Below are 256 nucleotides of genomic sequence, written 5' to 3'. Positions count from 1 at the left end.
CTTAACATCCTATCTAACAATAGACAAACATGGTAATTAACTGTACCTCCGCTACGCTTCCCATTGGCTAATCAGGGCGATATGCAAATTAACTGCCAACCAAGATGGCGGCCGGCAGCCAGGCAGCTGAAGCGAACAGGAGGCTTGCTTGCTCCAGTGATGGAGGAAGCCAAGGTTCCCCGCCTGCCGCTGCCGGCCTCTGAGCTGCACTCTAAGAAACAATGTTGCAATTATAGAAGCTAAACAAACCCCAGAA

The sequence above is a fragment of the Myotis brandtii genome, unplaced genomic scaffold (assembly GCF_000412655.1).
Source record: "Myotis brandtii unplaced genomic scaffold, ASM41265v1 scaffold339, whole genome shotgun sequence".
Lineage (NCBI taxonomy): Eukaryota > Metazoa > Chordata > Mammalia > Chiroptera > Vespertilionidae > Myotis > Myotis brandtii.
The sequence above is the reverse complement of the archived record's forward strand: the minus strand, read 5'-3'. Positions refer to the sequence as shown.